This window comes from Cydia splendana, chromosome 4, assembly GCF_910591565.1.
Source record: "Cydia splendana chromosome 4, ilCydSple1.2, whole genome shotgun sequence".
Taxonomy (NCBI): domain Eukaryota; kingdom Metazoa; phylum Arthropoda; class Insecta; order Lepidoptera; family Tortricidae; genus Cydia; species Cydia splendana.
Genome location: NC_085963.1, coordinates 19,714,686 through 19,731,067, shown reverse-complemented (window position 1 = coordinate 19,731,067; position 16,382 = coordinate 19,714,686). Strand labels below are relative to the sequence as shown.

Below are 16,382 nucleotides of genomic sequence, written 5' to 3'. Positions count from 1 at the left end.
AGTAAAAGTTGATGATACAAATACAAATAATTTATTGAGAAAAGTATAGTACAGTGGTTGTTGTGTTATTTTTTGTACTGACTATTTCAACATCCAACTGCAAGATAGACCAAAAATTTCTTCAAATAATTTAGCGTTTAAATATGGTGCACTTAAACCATATTCTTTCATTCATTAATTACCTACCTACTATTTTTCTCATTATTACTCTACGTAGCTGTGTATGTAACCAATAATCATAAACCTCAGTTAACTCTTCTGCCGATACCTATAGGTACATATTTAAGTGGAAATAATATATTTGGTTACCGTTATTGTTATTCATGAAATTAGTTATTTTTACAACAAGAGATCAAAGTTTGATATTTCTTCGAGTGCTTATTTTGAGTCCCGTGCAAGCGAAAGATTCTATAATAGATTCACGAGCGTAGCGAGTGAATCTAATTTAGAATCATGAGCGTAGTAAGGGATTCAAAAGCGCACGAGATGTAAATAACTTTGATCTCGTGTAGTACACAAAATTTTTCACCCTAAGCAGTGAGAACATACCTAGAGGGACAGAGATAATAGAACCCAAGTATATCGAACTTGTATTAGACCCCGCATGTTGAAATGACATTTGACTATAAAGATCACTTGAATGACATTTTGTCTCACTCATTTTGTCTCACTCAGTGAGCAAAATCGCATTTTGCTCACTGTTTTTAAGAAGCAAAGTACCCTTGTTCGAGCTGCTGAGGTGAAAAAAACTATTTAGACGGATTGTCGTACCTATAATGAATTTACATCCCGACGTTTCGAACCCTTTACTTTACAGCGTTCATGGTCAACGAGTGACTGAGGAAAAATATATTCACCTCTGTCAATATTAGGTACAACGTAGGGATGTATTTTAAATTCATTGTACGCGATATAATCCGTCTAAATAATATTATTTCATGAAAAAATATTTCAAAAATATACCTAATACTGACTATTTATAGACTCGAGTATACAACAATAAATTTAATAAATTATGATTTATTTAAACAAGATATATTTAAGATCATGGAATGGAAATAATGTTATTCGTAGCTGGTGGTGATTAAAACTCCATTTAAATACTTAGAAAATATTCACCAAATTAAATACCTTACATAGATGCCTACTTTATACCTAATGTTAATATAAATGTATATTGTGCTTGCTAATGATTTATTAAAGATTCAGCTGGTCTTAAAGTAAACAACAAAATAAAGGAGCTATCAGACAACAGACAAGGTAAAAGATTTCAAAAGATGATCTTAAGGAAACTCCGTCACAAGAAGCACCTAATTAAATATCATGGAAGAGACAGTAAAGTTATTAAATTCCGCCTCCAGCGAAATCCACAGATTAATTCGAGATTATCAAGTTTGATTGAGATCCAACTTCCGTTTTTTGCTTGTTTGTATGGCTTCAAGATTCCAGATCCTTTAAAATTACATTCAATTATTACGTCCCTACTTAAAAAAATACATATAGCTTAATTCACGGTAGGAACAATACGAGTAAAATATATGATTTATGGAACTTCTTTATCAACAAATTCTTCAGTTCGGTATCTTATTATCTGTATAGCTGCGACACTCGAAACTCAAGAGCTCTTTATACTACTGACGGCAAAGATACTCAAACAAAAACGCTAATCAAATATCGATGACAAACGACAGTTCATTATTTAGTCGGTCGTGATTTCATGCCGCCCGTGGAAGCACACGCCCTAGCTGAAGGAAGCTCTGTAGGGCGGGCGACTTCCTCGATCGCAGCGCCTCCGGCGGAGCCGACGGGAAGCTCCGGCTGCGCGGCCATTGGCCGGCGCGCGTGACGTCAGCCCCCTCTCGACCAATTGAACGGGGCGCGCTCGCGCCCGTCCGCAGTCCTTCTCGCGCCTCGGTCGTGTGTCGCTCTCGGCGCCCCCCGCCCCGCCGACGTCGCCTCGCATTCTAGTTGTGGGTGTCGCGCCGTGCAGTCATCGCGTGTGCCACTGAACTTAGTGCGCCGTTTGTGAGTGCTTCAGTTCCCGCGCTAGTGCCTCACTGTGCCAGGACCCGCTCCCGCCGCGGAGGATGTTAACAGCCTACGGTGAGTCCCGGCTCTACGCTATCGACACGCGGCCACGTGAACGCTCTATTTATAAAATGTAAACACGCCGCTAATTTAATTTGAGACGATATTACTCTATTGCTGCTTAAAAGCGAGAGTAGGCGTCCGCTACGTGCCCCACTCGCGCTCGCAAATTGGCAAGACCGCGCGCCCAACGGCCGAGATTGACGAGTTCCTGTAAGACGTGTAGCACGCTGACATCCCATTGGATTAGAAATATACAAGAGCCGGATAATTATCGCGTGTTGTGAATTCGATGGCCTTGGATCGGTTCAGGGCTGGCGATAGCACGATAACGTGACCTTGGGGTGAAGTCTTGCGAGCGCGGCCCGGCAGAGGCGCGCGAGCGCACGGAAAATGACCAGACAAACAAGGATAATAGCTCAGAAGCATACAATGATAGTGCTGTTAATACAGACACTTATGGAGCGAAGACATCGATAAAGAGGCAATCGACGCATACGTACCGACTTGCAACGGATACGCACGTCTGAATAAATAAGTAGCTAAATTCATGAACATGTTTGATAATGCACCGAGTGAAGCAAGTTTTACAATCCATTTGGCGACACGATGATTTCATTGAATTAGTTGTTAAAACAAAAGATAAGCGTCATTGTTTTAGTCCATCTCAATTGAGAACAAGTGAGACTTTAAATACCTAACAAATAAAACGATACAATGAGTAATTCTAATGAACACAGGCGTCATCGCTCCTGGCAAACGCCAGCATGTTGAGGAAACTACAGGCGATTACTCCCATTATGTGACGGCACTACCTACTATTAAAAATGCAAAGATACGTCTATTGCAGCTCCGTAATAATCGTCTTCGGAGTACAAACAGTTGTTTATATCGCCCTCTTTATATTAATGACCGTAATCCGTCCTACAGCACCACTTTCCACTATGGTTAGTATAGTTTTTACAAGTCTGCCGAGTCTGTCCGGTCGAGATACCTCGATTCACTCAATACGGTCAGCCGCGACGCGTTCTTGGTCCCACGCTTTGGCCCACATACGCACGATTCGTACAATATCGGAAACCAAAATCCTTCAGATGGAAATACGATTCGTTCCAAAGCCGGTAGCAAATATGGAGCCGGTAACAAAAAATAACATGGCAATTATACATCTAACGAATTTCAAACCCGTAGTGGCAATGTGTACAAAGTAGGAATTCAAATTGAAGATTAAATAAACAGAAAAACAACTTTGAAAATCGAGAGGATTTGGGATTCTTATTCGCATTTCGCGCCGTCAATGTTGAAAGAGTCGCCATATGTGTTGCATGTGTTCTCTGTCTGGCGCACGGAGAGCAAGATTGTGCGAGCGAGAGGGGGGAAATTCGCGTTGAGCTAACCGGCCATGCGAGATGCTCAGCCGTATCATAAATATTAATCAGGCAGTGGTGTCAACAGCCACCGCGTAACGCGACACCGCCGCGATCCGCTGCTCGCCTGGTGCTCGAGTCGCCTGAAGACTACTACGCATATTATTTGCTGTTTATCGCAGAAAAATATTAATGACATTACTCGTATTTGTCAAACTATCGGAAATCTATTCACGAGTGAAAGATTTAATATTACGGTCTTGCAAACTTACATTTTGTAAATGTTTCAAACTGTTAAGTGATTAGAGAAAGGAAAAGGATGCAAATAATCATGAAATGTCACTACGCCCTTTATGACTGGAATAAAAATATCGATAACAATAATTGTCGTTCACACATCCGTTAATGTTTACGTTCATCCATGACCTGCCCTACAACTCTCCGATTGGCAAATGCATTCATGACTACAACTTATGAGAATCGACTGCTGACACTTGAAACAATTATAAATAGGACACTTTGAGTAGTAATATTAGAAAGTATGTGTAATTTAGCCTGACATTAAGTTCATAAAAGTTTAAACCTAAATGACACTACAATGGTTCTGAACGTAGGGAAGTATGAACTTCAATTAGGTTTTTATTGTGAAATCCGGTTTCGTCCGGTAATATAAATGGTCTCATTTCAACTCATGGAACTTGTAACTCAAATGTTTTATGCTGTGGCACATTCAAAGACTATGGACCGTTAGCAGAGAAACGGTAACAATAATGTTTTGAAGCAGGCTGCAACCACGACATTAATTTAAATATTTTGCTGATATCAGACTTCAGACAGAATGGCACTTTAGTAGTGCTGGTACATATAATTCAAACATGTTGTGTTAATACAATAATACTAATAGTTATGACAGTATATCACGCAACTGACATGGCAACAAAAATTAAGTACTTGTAAGCAAAAGCTTTAATGAGGTGTTTTAAATCTTTGTGACTTCGCTACCGAATCTACAGACTTAACAGTCGCGGTCCGTTAAAGTTAACTGTAAAATATATTCTTTTAATTCCGCATGCTATAAAATTAATATATATAATTTTAAGTAGCCTATAACATTATGCATGCCTTATAATGTTGCTGTTTGAAAGATAACCCAGTCTCCTTCGTCGTCCGTTCAGTGATATAAGTAGGTATGTACTTAAAATGTAATTAAAAACGAGTTACCATTGCTGCGATGGCGCGGGTAAGGGATAATAAAGCGTTAATAGCACAGGTTCTGGCAAACAGTGTCTTAAGTGAACCAGCATTCAAAATAATTATGGCGAATGCCTCTTCAACACTACATACCTCAAGAAATGATATGGTTCTTAACGTAGCGAAGAGATTTACTTTTGCTATTGGCTTATCTAATTCAGGAACGCTCTTGATGACTAAATAGATTATGAAAACGATTCGAAAAAGAAAATTATAAGAAAAAAAGTAAATGAAAAGTCATGAAACAAATGGGAGTTAAAACCGAAATGTTGTAAGTAAAGAATGAAAAATAAACAGAAACATGTAGTAAACGAACCTGCTCGAGTGGTGGCAGACGCAAGATCAAGAGTCGCCCGGTCGTTTTTGCTCGACAACGATGCGTGTGAGCAACATTTGCAGAGTGTGTGTAAAAACGCTTTTAGAGTTCCGTAATTTTCGTAGAATCGGAAGCAGCGCTGCTTAATAAAATTAGCGCTCTTTTGACGAAAAAGACGTAACGTTGGATAATTATTATGAGACTGTTACCAGAATTGCACAACGTTGAAAAACTGCACGTTGATGTATCTGGTAGGTCATTAAAAGCTAATTGAAGATCATGTGTCAAATGAAAACCTGATGATAAGATCAAATAATGAAGTTATTTGTAGTGAAGTGGCTAAACAATGTCATACTTATCATGTGATTCTTGTTTAAATTGATCTGCTCTCCGATACTCCGTGCAAATGTAGGAGGACAATATATCAACGCCTTACAGAGTGGATTGACCGAACATTAAAATATTGCTGCAGAATTCGTCCCGTCAAGCAAGATCGCGCTTGGAACTTTTTATCCGTGTGTGTTAGCGCTTTACTCCGTGGTCTCTTCACGTTCTTGTGGATGTGCGTGTTCACCATATTTTTTATTATTTTTGCCTTCGTTAATATCGTCCGCTTTATTATTAAGTGCTATTTTGTTGTTATTTTGTAAATTAATGTTTTTGAACATAGCAAGTTACCCAGGTGGTGTGTCGACGACAGATTTTTGTTTAGGGTATCGAGATAACCTGTTATACTCGTAAGTTAGCTTAAACTTGAATGAACTCTTTAAGGTCACGTAGTATGACTGTATTTGCAAGTTGTTGTTGTTGCACAACAAATAAGTATCAATATTCTTTGACAATAAAACGAAAAAAGTGCTTCCTGCAACTAAAATCACATCAGTAACAATAGTTTTTTACTTAATACAAACGGGACATTTTTAAAAACAATTGCAAATCTTGATTCGATCCTAGACACGAAAAGTGCAGGAAAAAGCACGTTAGAATTCACTTCAGAGGAGGAAGCGTTTAGATTCCGCCGCTGTTCAACGAACGACTTTATTGATAGCTCTAAAAAGGTCCAAAGTTATTATCCGCGCCGCCGAGACTTGATACCTCTATTGTTTGAGACAATCGTAATAAGAGTCACGAGTAGTTGCGTAATATCGTTGACAGCGTCGTTGTGTTCATCCGAACTAACTACATCATCAAACGTGATTTGTCTAGTTTTGATATCTTAATTTTAAATAATAAAAAATGTGGTTATTCGTCAACTTATTACTATAATGTCGGAGTTAGCTAAAACGTTTGAATAAGTTTAATAATAAATTAAATTTAAAATCCAGCAAATAAACTAGAACAAGGAACATCTAAAATTGCTTATTTTTGCAAAAACCAAACACGGAGGAATCCTATCAAATGACTTTGCATACAATAAAAAAAAAAATATCATTTCTCTCAATTGTATTCAAATTAACACAATGCGCTGAGTTAACGGTGGTTTTTTTTACAAAATACAATTTAATAACAAACACAGTTTCCTTCCACGGTGTAACAGATAACTTAATCTTTTTCTCTAGTTGCTATTAAGCAATTACTTGTTTGCTATGATTATTGGATTTACAAAGAATTCAAGGAAAAAGTATAATTGTTGTTGTAAGTTCATGCTGAAATGTCGTTAAAATCAAGTTCGCTTTCAACACCTTCAGTCAAGCCATATCCTTTCTTATCGCTTATCTAATACTGGTATACATCGTATATGATTCCAATAAGAATTTCAAAGGATTTAATTATTGAAAGTCGAAAAAACTAGTTACTATATTCGATAGTATATATGTATAGTTCTCCACATAGATATCGATGACGGCGACCTCTGCAATTAAGAATTGTTCCTTTCAAGTTTCATGACCTCTTATATTTGTTAGTACCATCACATTAAACTTCAAACGACTGTGGAGTAAAAACAATTCAAATGGATCTGGAAAACTCTGTACCGATCCGTTAATATGCTTGGAAAACAAAAAAAAAATCATGTAAGTTTATACGAATATTTAGAGAATAAAAACAACGCAACTTATGCGTATTATATATTCAAAATCTTCCGTCTGGCGTCGCTCCGACCATTGTGCGATAGATGCGAGTGATGGATGAGCCGTTATCAACGCTGATAACCCCGCGCCCCTCCCTCGTGATACCCCTCACCCCTCGTCACCCTGGCGACGTGTTTTAGCGAAAGTGCAACTGTTTGTTCGGGATCACTTGCTACATTGTATTTACCGTTGGGTGCCATTTTTATGCTGACCTGGACGAATATTGAGAGCATATTTGGCTGAATCATTAACCCGCTTTTTACCATTAATCTATCATCGAAGTTGGGCGCTTGCCAAACTAGTTAGGTCTTGATGACAGAAGTGTGAAAAGATCAGTCAGAACAGCTTAGAACCTTATCGAAATGTATTGGAACCTCGGTTCTAACAATTGAGCAGGTCTCGCTGAATAACAAAATGATCAATAAATTTGCATTCCATTTCCATTGCCAAGGAGTTGTATACTCGTACTTGTCACGAATCGTGGGCACGCCGAACTTGCCAGACCGGCTGCAGTATTCAGATTTCGTCGAGATTAAAACTGATTCGATCGGATAGTGTCGTCCTTTACGAACATTGGCGGTGTGAAGAGAGTGGAAGTGTAGCACTTGTAAGATTCAGATGTAGTGTGCCAGTGGATAGCAAGGCAGAACTGGCACAGTGTTGTGTCCCCTATTCATTAGTGAACTTGGCGCTTGTCGCGCGTTATCGCACGCGGCGGCTAATGGCTCCATATCAAATATTGACTGTTTCACTATCACGTTACGTCATCCAGAAGTCTATGAAGGCTGCCATTTAAAAAAAATGGGTATTTGAATTAAGAACCATTTCTTTAGGAACAGCTACTAGGTACTCTTGTTTAAAAAGGTATCAAAAGCATGAAAATATCTTGTATAATTATTACATTTATTAGTTTTATTAGTGTGTTATGTTTTCTGAATCTAGATTACAAGGCAGAAATTTCCTAAGGTCATAAGCAAATATTATTACAGTATGATAACGCGACCCCGCATTGTCTGTTGGCTGCCTTGCCAACCGTAGATATATGATCGGTTTGTTGATTGCATACGGATGTTATTGTTAAATGTTAATGAGATAACTTAATTCTCCAATAATAATATTTAAATATTTAAAAACTTATAGCAAATAATAACAGACTCATTACTTAAAGTTTACGAAGTTATCCGAAGGAAAAATAAATATTTGAGAAATCAAAATTGAATTGGAGCTAAACAATCATTTTACTTTCGGTTTATACCAAAGTTTCCAACTTCGCTTTAGGATGTTTGTGGAAATTCGAAATCTGCCCACGTTCGCCCGTGGGCGTAGGGATCCCGATGAATGAAGGAGCTTCGTCGATTTTCGGCAGGCTTCGTGCGTCTCCGGCGCCCAAGGTCAGCGGTGGAGGGGGGCGACCCCATTTCCACGTAGATCGATGGGAGCGCCCTAGAATCACCCCCGGATTCGGGTGTTTCAGTTTTGTTGAGCGTGCGTTTTCAATGTCAAGTGATTCACTGGGAGTTAGTCAACCCCGACCCGGCTCGGGGTAGAGCTCAATTATGGACTGTTTCCGTGACGGAGACCCGGTAATGGCGCCCAAACACGATCTCACTTGAATCCAAGTCAAAAAGCTTGTGATTGCAAGTAACAGACAACAAATTTACTATATCCCCCGGACACCCCTCGTACAAATTTTGGTACAAATTCCACAATCAATTTTGAACTTTTATTGTTTAACTAAAGGTTCCAAATTCAACAACAAAAAAACTGCGTCCGGGTCTCAGGAGGATACAGAGAAAATAACACATTGTGTACATAACTTGGAAAAGTAGTAAATTGAAAAGTGAAGGAAGGAAAATGAATTGCTAAAAACCCTTCAGCAATGAGTGTTTCAAATGTTGTTGATACGAGCTAACTAAATGTACGTGGACCCCGTGGGATCAAGGTAGGTTTAATTTTTCCATTGTTTTCATTTTCTAGGTTTGAAATATTCTAGCACTATGTTGCATACACTTCTTCTTCTTCTTATGTTTCATACACTGATTGAAACAAAAAGACACTCATGAAATTATCAACGTCAGTATAACTCCGTACTTACAGACTTTAATATGCTAGCATAATAACGCACGTTGCCGGGAAATTGTCGGTCTCCCACGGAGGAGGTGCTTGCACTAAATTATACATTGTGCTGTGCATTTCACTAAGTAATACAAGGAATATTGCAAATTCAATTAAGAAATAGATATTGTCATGATCATTTATTTTAAGTTTAGTACACATTGTACTGAATAATTTTATTATTTGTAACCAAATAAAGAGTGTACTCTTGCGACTGTTACAATGAAAACGGTAACTGATAGAATGTGATGGAAGTCTTAATCGAAAAAGCTGCAGATAACGACGACGACAACACACACAAATACACACACACACACACACACACACACACGGAGAGAGATGATAACGCATCAAATAATGCTAATTACTTCAAAGTAAGACAGATGGTGTATAGTAAATACCCAACCGTAACTACATATACTGTAATTTTGACCTTTGCAATTACTACTATTACCTGTGTCAGTCAACTAGAATAACCAATCTATGAGTCTGACACAACACTTGTACTAACATAGCGCTGACGTAGGTTACAATTAGATATGCCTTTAAGTAATCAATATTTTTCAATATCGTATGGAATATTAAACTTTTTTCTACATGAATGGAAATACATTTGTTTTAAAAAATTTAAATCTTGTGCGAATTATAAAAATAATGCTTTATTTTATACCTAATTAAACTCTAAAATACCTCGTTACGGTTACGGTAAAGACACAGTCTAATTTGCTTTGAATTTAATGATACTGCTAAAAAGAAAAAATATGAAATTTTATCAAATTTATCAAAACAACGAAACATGATTATCCTCCTCCCGCACGAGTAGACGAGTACCTACAGTATACTATCTGTTGATACTAGATATCTCTACATCACGCGGCTCCTATAGATTAACATTTACACATTTTGGCAGGTTTATCATAAAAGTAAATAAATTTTAGCACCTGCATTTGACTAAAACAATGACACGTGTAATTACGAATACATACCTATACCTATGTATGTTCATATTCAAGAATCAGTCTGGTAGATTACTGCATGATACAATCTTCGAAGCACATATATTACAATCAAAATTACCTATAATATAAATATGTTTGGAATCGGTATATAACTAGAAAAGAAACTATACAAAAAAAGCTTGAATAATACGAATTGTAAACTTAAAAAAACGAAAGTAGGTGAACCTTAACACGTTGAAGACTAAAATAAGACAAGAATACATTCACATGCAAGGTAGGTAATACAATAATTAAGGTCAATTTTCCACAACAACGCGCACTATAATTTTCAGGACGAGAAAATTCATGTAGGTACACCATTACTGTGAATTTGTAATAATAATTACGGGTACAAACGGACGCGGCCATTAAAATTGGATGAAACCTTAATGTCCCGCACAACGAAGTTATTATGACTTATTCAAGCTTGTTTTACTCGACAGGAGGCCGTTCCTTCGTCCTTGACCATGTCTTGACAAATTCAAAGGAGACCTTCAACTTTATGGCTTGAGGTAGAAAGGCTGCATGCCCAACGTAGAAAGCATGGAGCATGGACGTAGTTACTGTAGTTAGCCCATGTTATTTATGAAGCGACCGAGGATTTGTAAAGTTATAATGTTAAATTGATTGCCTTAATGGTCTTGTAATTCTCCGGGCTGTCTTTTTGGCCTTTAACAAATCAGGGTAAATCAATCATATAAGGTAAACTACATACCATCACTATTTTCGCCTCCATTTCAGCTTAGGGAAAAATGCTTTCGTAATATTTTGTATGTCCTGCTTTCCGGCTGTTCTCGTCTACAGGTCGCACTTTTCAACTACTGCTCGTGAAATTTTGTGAGGGTTCGATACCGTAAAATGGGGTGAGTAGGCTCAAAACTGAAATTCAAACCTCGATAACATTTTATTTTTACATATGAAAACTGAATGGTGTATATAATAAGTGTTCCGGACGTTTGTATTTTATTTTGGGTAGTTCCATTTCATAACTTTGACGATAAAGAGGAAAACCCACCTCACCCCGTAGTGCCTCGTATTTGGGGTGAGAGGGGTTTTCATACAAAGGTGATTTTGGAAGATTGTTGGATAGATTTTTTTTTATTATGCGTATTACTATAGCTCCATTTTAAATTGGAATACATTATTTTAGTAGCAGTAGCCTTAAAATCCCTTCTCACCCCCCTCTCAAACCTTCTCTCCCCATTCATAACCCACCTCTCCCCGCGAAACCTACTCACCCCGTTTTACGGTAATTAGCTATACCTACTTATGGAATTCTCTGTCGTTATTTTTTTCGGAGTCTTGGGGTTTTGCGAGGTCTAAAGCTCAGAGAATCACTAGTTATAATTTAGTCAAAAGCTACTATACTAAAACCTGTAGTTTTGTATGTAATTGTCTCTTAGTGTCAATGCAACCAGGCACGTCATCTGATTTACAATAAAAGTCACCACGCCCATATCCGAGCGATCAACTTAACATATACACCTGCAATCCTGCATGGCTAATGGTTTGATCGCCGGACGCTTCCTCCTGCGCGCCACTTGCGAAATGGTCGCATTGTCTTGACACTTCCTCAACCTTGGCTCACTAACTATATGAAGCAAATGTAATATCATCAAAATGTTGATCAAATAAATTCGATAGCTAATTTCCGCTAAATGCGACCTTAGGGGCTGACCGTGGAAAATTCACTAATCACCATGCTTTAAAGCCGGTTGACTGGAATCGTAATGTCCTCATTAACATTTGTATCTGTTTAGTGTTTGGTATGGCAACTACATTGAAGTTAAACTGGTGTAGAATTCGCATTTTTATTTGGTTTAATAAATTATTCATTCTAATTACCCGCCCACATACCCGTAACTATTGTTTACTTTGATTCTCAGAAATTTCAATGCCCGTGGACGTTTCATAGCTGCATTGAAAAGATGCAGGTCATCACTCAAAAGGTCCGCAATGCACTGCAGTACTCCAGCGTTTCTACTTGCAGTTGATTACTTCATTTGATACACGGCACATTGAACAAAATGGTCCTTGAGATAATTCCTTACAGTACCGAGCAATCAGAGTCCCGCACTACGCAGAGTTTTATAACGTTATACTTGAGACTACATCTTGTTCTTGAACAAGGTCAGTCATAGCAAAAACAGTGCCATAAAGGCATAATTTAAGTATTTCCGGGGGCATAACAACACTTTTGCTACAAAAGTCATGTATCCAAGACAAAATTTATTACATAAAATTAAAATTCAAAACCAGATACGGCTTAAAGAACAAAAACAACCAGTCTGGGTATGAATTAATGCAAAATGATGAATAATCAAATGTGTTTTGGCCGGTCGAGCCCGAACAAGGTCAAGCGCTAGTTACTACGAAAAACTACTATTGTACGTCGAGAAGCGTTGTCAACGAATTGGTACTCCGCAAGTGAGCGTTACTAACCATTAGATAAGAGCGAAGCGATAGCTAATTCACATTAGCATTCATTAAGAGTACAGTGGTACGAGGGTGTTACAATTACATTACGTAACCCTCATGATGCAGTGGCGCCGACTGATATCTCTCGACAAATATCAGTCTTTATTTTTGTTAATTAAAACGTTCTTGACGCTCTTAATGCCGTCTTGTAATTGTTGGCACTATATTGAATTTTGGAATGTAGAACGGTTATTTATAACTTGAGATGAGTCGCACGAGTTCCTGGAAAGTCTGCCACCACATGATTGCTATTGTATTGTCTATTTGATTCCGGATTGTAAAGGCGAAATTGGGAAACTTCTTAGATTGCGGAGATATATACCTATTAATAACTTTCTTATTTTAGGTATATTCTTGTTTTCTTTTGTCTATATTTATGAACCTTTCATTCACACGCAATGTATAGAAATTATCGGTGAAATAAATTCTAAGGAAAGATCAAAGTTACCATTCGTGTACGTGTCGCACTTGTATTGTTTAAAGTGAAGCCTCGTCTGTGCTGATCTCTACTTATAAATTTTCTGCAACGCTTCACACGTCGAACAAACTCACACTGTAAATACTTTAAATATTCAAATCTATAGTAGTAATAAAATGTTTAACCAAAGCTAATATATCGTCAATGTTTACCCATTCGTTAATACTTATTAACAATAAGTATATCATGAAGGTCATGGACCATTTCTGCATTCAAACCAATCTTTGACAAACATGTACTTTTCCCAATTAACAAAAAATATATTACCCCTGATTCAATTGATTCTAGACACGTCAATACAACTTTGACCGAAAATCCACTTCTCCATTTGCGGAAACGTAGTTTTTACACAGTTTCACGGTCAATGTCGACAGACCGGCCTTGTGGCTCACTCGACCAGCGCGCGGCGCGGTTACCGCCGAATGTAGGTACCTGCTTATGTAACAGATTAGGTGATAATCTAAATGTTTTGGTCTTGTGCTTGTCACCTTTGCTTTGCATAATACACTTATAGTCAACGTTGTTGACACATAAGTAAGGTGGTGGTACTAGTGCTCGACATGCTAATGCCCAATAGATGACACCCTGCTGTCACCTCTATTGACAATGACTTAAGTTTCAAGATGACATGTCCTGGGACCGCGTCGAGCACCAGTACCACCACCTTATACATGCAATGAGTTTGATTCGGTTCCTCGGAAAGCGAAATTCTGCTTAAATAAACACAAACATTTTGCCAGACTAGGTATATATAATTCCTGTTATTATGAGACATTTTGCTCTAAACGAGTCCCAAGGACCTGCGAATCCAATAGCGTTATCCTCTTAACTGTCGTAGTACGAAATAATGACATCATCTGTTGTATTATGAGGTCAGAAACAGTCATTCGTTTTGGTCATAACCACCGCGCTGTGTCGAGAGGTTTCCTTGTTTTGATAAAAAAACACTAACAGTAGGTAAATAATTAAACGTAGTTCACGAACGTCATTGTAACAGATTCCTATTTTGCTTAAAAAAAAACGATTTCCGCGTCGTTAGCCTACATTCCGCTTCAATAAGCGATTTGCTTAATCATTGACATCGTGAAATTCCTTTTATCCTGTACGAATATTGTTCCTGCTTATTTTATTTGACATCCTCGGCATTTTCTTTTTTCTTCGTTTCTATGCAAAAAATACTGTTAAAACATACACACGCCAGAAAATATTAATAAGATGTATTTTGAAGGCATTTTTATTAAAAATACTGTTTCGTGATATGTTTGATAAAAATGCCCTCAAAATATTAATAAATATTTCTGAAAACAGGCACATAATGTACGTAAAGTACGCCAGAACGTAATTTCTCACATAAGCACTAAATAAAATGATATATTACTTAATAAAGGAACACAAACGTCTAGAATCCAATAAAACAATACAGATAACGGTACGTCAATAATAACAATCAATGCAAGTCAACGACACTTACGAACTAAACATTAGTTATCAAGTACCCATTACTCGCCGCTGTATTTTTAGCCTAGGCCAAACTAAAAATAGGACAGTTACGTATGTATTACTGAATTAATATTTCTAAAAACGGACCGTAGACGGCAGCGATAACGGGCGATACCGCGTGACGTATGTCCGCACGTTAGATAGCTCGTTCAATGGCTATTGATTGCTTTTAATGTACTTATTAATAACATTTTAATGATATTGTTAAATACTTGTAATTTGCGGTTTATTAAAAAGTTATGAGCAAAGTCGTTGTAGGTACTTAACTGAGATATTAGGTGTGATATGTAGAAGGTTATTTTGACAACACGTAACATTTTTTTAATACGTACTTTTATGTTTATCTGAATATTGTAGTTCAAAGTTGAATATTATATCTTATATTATATACCGATTAGTAGGTACTCGTATTCTGTTTATGAAGTTATTTTTATTCTTTTTATTTGTTTGTAGAACCTAATTAATCTAATTATAGTGCTTACTTAAGCTACATATTTTATATGTGTAGTGTGTACGCACCTACGCACGTATAGTAAAATGCGGTAGCATTCTCTTAATGGAAAAATAATTGACTCCTTTTACGTTTATGTCAAAAATAGGTTTGAGGGCGTTAATGTAAACTTAAACATTACTTAATGAAAATTGGGGCCAAATTCGACATGTACAACGGTCAGATTTCGCATCCATGTCAAATCAACAGTTGATTTTATTGCATGGTGATTCTGTCAAGTGTCGATTCGATCACCTGTGGATAATATCATTTGGTACAACCAAAACTCAACTCTGAACTCGGGGTGGTTCGGTTTGGTCTGTTTGTCACCTATCTGTGGATTGCTAATGTCAAATTTGACATTGTAGGTACGTATTAATCTTTTATTGATAAAATAGAAGTATTCGAGAACTTATGATTTTTCCCACATCAACGGGAGATCAACACGATACGTCAAACGTCGCTTGTCGAATAGGGGTCTTGTTAAGTTAACCTACCACAAATTATACAACATCACTTGCAAAATTATTTCGGTCTGACACTGGTTTATAATTCCTGTTATGAACTAAAGGATACTCGGTGCAATTAATCTATATTTTTACAATTGATGGATCTAAATAAATAATTAACACCACACAATCTGGTAAGTTACTTTTGCTTGTTTCAAGTCCTTTCTTCAAATCTTTAAGATTACCAGTACGTATTTTTAGCTAAGTAAAAAATCTCCATAAACAAATAAAAATCATTGGCAATATGTTAGTAGTAATGGAATTTAATTAAGATGTTAGCTTATAAAATAAATATTTATCAATAATATCTTTCTAACACTGCGCACCTTTAATGTTTGAGATTTTTGTTTTAATATGAAACTAATTTTAAACGTATGCTTAGTATTAGTATACTTTTATTAATGCATAAATTGTAGCTTAATAGTCATCTGCAACTATCCACATATTGAATCTATCGTAAAAGTTATATATATTATAATTAAATATTAAATTCCAGTGGCTTTCCCGGCTACGAAGGTGTAATTGCTCGGAGCAATTAAATCAGCCACTATAAAACGGTCATCTAACGGTGTTCGCGGGTCAGGCGTAAACAATCAAGAAACACTAATAGTGAAATCATGAATACCTAAAACAAACCTTTTCAAATTACAAGCCATTGATAACTTATTGTCTTCAGTTACTGGGTTATTAATGTTATTATAGGTATTATAACTATTTGATAAG

The 16,382-nt window shown here is 37.0% G+C and overlaps 1 protein-coding gene across 7 annotated transcripts in view; it reads left to right on the top strand.

Annotated features, from left to right (window-relative positions):
- Positions 1-1,887: 1,887 nt before the first annotated feature.
- Positions 1,888-16,382, top strand: part of LOC134790183 (myocyte-specific enhancer factor 2) — a 66,144-nt gene continuing 51,649 nt past the window's right edge. For 4 of the 7 annotated variants that reach the window (XM_063761006.1, XM_063761009.1, XM_063761008.1 and 1 more), the window contains exon 1: positions 1,888-2,103. The gene's annotated coding sequence lies outside the window, so the exon portion shown is untranslated. The remainder of the gene's footprint in view (positions 2,104-16,382) is intronic. The other 3 variants (XM_063761010.1, XM_063761007.1, XM_063761011.1) reach the window with 3 other exon arrangements.